Source organism: Montipora foliosa, chromosome 7 (assembly GCF_036669935.1).
Source record: "Montipora foliosa isolate CH-2021 chromosome 7, ASM3666993v2, whole genome shotgun sequence".
Classification (NCBI taxonomy): Eukaryota; Metazoa; Cnidaria; class Anthozoa; order Scleractinia; family Acroporidae; genus Montipora; species Montipora foliosa.
In genome coordinates, this window is record NC_090875.1 from 42883171 (window position 1) to 42885670 (window position 2500).

The 2500-nt window shown below is 33.8% G+C and overlaps 2 long non-coding RNA genes across 3 annotated transcripts in view; one reads left to right on the forward strand and one right to left on the reverse strand.

Annotated features, from left to right (window-relative positions):
• LOC138009559 (uncharacterized) overlaps positions 1 to 674 on the forward strand; it is a 1373-nt gene extending 699 nt beyond the window's left edge. Inside the window, exon 2 of the long non-coding RNA XR_011124438.1 lies at positions 105 to 674. This is a non-coding gene — a long non-coding RNA (uncharacterized lncRNA). The remainder of the gene's footprint in view (positions 1 to 104) is intronic.
• The window catches only part of LOC138009560 (uncharacterized), a 441051-nt gene that overhangs the window by 16604 nt on the left and 421947 nt on the right, over positions 1 to 2500 (reverse strand). The gene's annotated exons all lie outside the window — the stretch shown is intronic.

Sequence of the window (2500 nt, forward strand, 5' to 3'; positions counted from 1 at the left end):
ATATAGATATCTATAGATTCAGGTTCGTGACTGTTTTTGAAGTTTTTTTTTTTTTTTTAGACTATTGTTTTCCGGAAGCATTAATGATGTAATTTTGGTTTTAGGGGACTGTCATGTGTTGTTGGATCAAGGAAATTCTGTTTTGAGTCAAGTATGGTTGACAGTGGATAGTTGTTCCTGAAAAGGCTGAAAGGAAGCTTTATTGCCTTGGACTTTTTTCGGTTACACCCCGCATGTTTGGTTTTTTCTTAGATGGCAAAATTTATTAATATATTATGTGATTTGGAGCTGCAGCTAGAAACAGTGTCTCATGCATAAGGTCTCATTGGGGTTGATGGTAGTAAAATAATTTTGGTAAAAAATATGTTTAGAGTTCTTATCATAGCTTCTCATCTTGGTCCTGCTGGACTTCAAACATGCTCTACCATTTTGCACAAGGAACTTGTCAATCAACCATTACCTTTTGGTGTATTTGCAATATGATCTTTTGGATAGCAATTGATTTATTTTTCTTATTTCTTACGTGTAGATATCCTATGTCTGTCACATACTGTAGTTAGTTTTAAGCTTTTATGTCCTGTAGTGTATCTTTATTATAGTTAGCACATGACCCCACAAGCATGTGTTATTGCTTTAATATTGATTGTGTTTGAATAAAGGATATTGTTGTCTTGTCTTGTAGATAATGCAAAACAGCCTCAGTTGTATTTGCATTATTTCTGAATGTTACTTTTTTGAAGGGCAAACCATTAAAAAGTGCACAAAGTTTGCAGGAGTTCAGGAAAAATATTCAAAATATTCATTGATTTGAAGTTCCTGAAGCAGCTAAATCTTGAAGAGTTCATGCAACCATATTTGGAATATATGGCATTTCTATTTGCGAATGTTCAAGTCCACAGAATTCATTTTCGTTATATTGAGAAGTACTGTAAGACTGTTGACTCCATGGGGTTCCCCATTGACGAGTAAAATCGTCTGGTGTTAGACAGAGCAAAATACTCTGGCTTTAGACAGAGTAAAATACCAAGTATGGCCGGTTTAGGGGTGAAAGGGTTAATTAAATTCCATCATTACTTTGACTTTCTTTTTCTTCATTTGAACGAAAACAAAGTGTTTAATCATTACCTCCACCATTGCTATACAACTGCATTGGCTTTTAGATCAAAGTATCAAAGTTGAAGCTGGTGGCTCAAGGAGAAAACTTTGCAAAAGTTAGGTTAAAAATACTTTTATGGTATTTGAGTAAATATATATTATTGAAGAACAGATTTGCATAATATCATTAAAGTCATTAAATCAATGAGAATCCAAACATGAGGATGCAGTTTGCTCAGGAGGGGTCCTTAAAGGTAACAGAATCTTGTTTTGTGGATGTAGGCTAAAGAAATCTGACCCCTTAGAGGAACCAGTTCTAAATTGACAAATGACTGGCATTTTATAATTCATAAGTAAAAGTTATTTGCTCTCTTACCAAATTGTTCTACAGTTCCATTCATTTTTCAGATTGATAGCCTTAAATGACTGCAGCAACTCTGCCAGCTGTTTGGTCTCAGTATCATAAGCAGTACAAAACCACAAAATTTTCTCCAAAAAGGAACAGCAAGAACCCCTGTCATTTTTGCAAGGGAATCCCCCTTGGGGTAGTTTGTTCACTTCACAACCATTGTTTAACACTATCCAGGGACTAAACCAAGGATGGAAATTGATTACAGCTTAAATAAATTGGACCCCTTTTTTTAATTTCTGACACTTACTGCATTCAACTTTAATTTATTCATCCTTTGAAATGGAAGGAATGATTACTATTATTTACAGCAATTGCTAAAAATTCATTGCATCTAATGTTGAAATACATTGTATTTTTACATATGATTTATGAGTCAATGAGTCATGAGTCAATGAGTTAGTGCAGTTACCCTAACCCATAAAATGAAAGCTAAAATTTAACCTAACCCTGCTTAGGCCTGATCACTGAAACAAGGGCTTAGGCTTAATCAATAAATTATCTCTAATATATAATATTGACTGTGTGTCTCATTGACTAATTGACTCATAAATAATGGGACCTCTTTACATATGGAAAGGTAACAGGAGTTATTTCTGTGAAGTCTTATCCAGAAAACTGCAACATGGGATTATGCACCTTTCAAATGTAGCTTTGTATGCTTTTGCTCAATGTCTTTGAACAATTATTACAGAAAATTATACAAAGTTATGGTTTTTTTAAAAGTTAAATCTAATGCAAGGGGATTAAAATTATTGAAGCAGTTGTGTTGCAACCAGAGTCCGCAAAGAGAGGTTAAATAATAATTTGTTGTCCTGGAAGTACTTAGTAGGCCAGCATGAAATTTGCGAAATGTTTTGGAGGGTGGCACTGAATCACCTTCAACAAGTTTTCTAAACTTTGAAGATACCTAATTTTATATCCTCCTGCTGTTTTATTGCTAGAAGATAAAATCAATTCCTGATTAAGTATTTTTGTTGTCAATGTGGTGAAAGT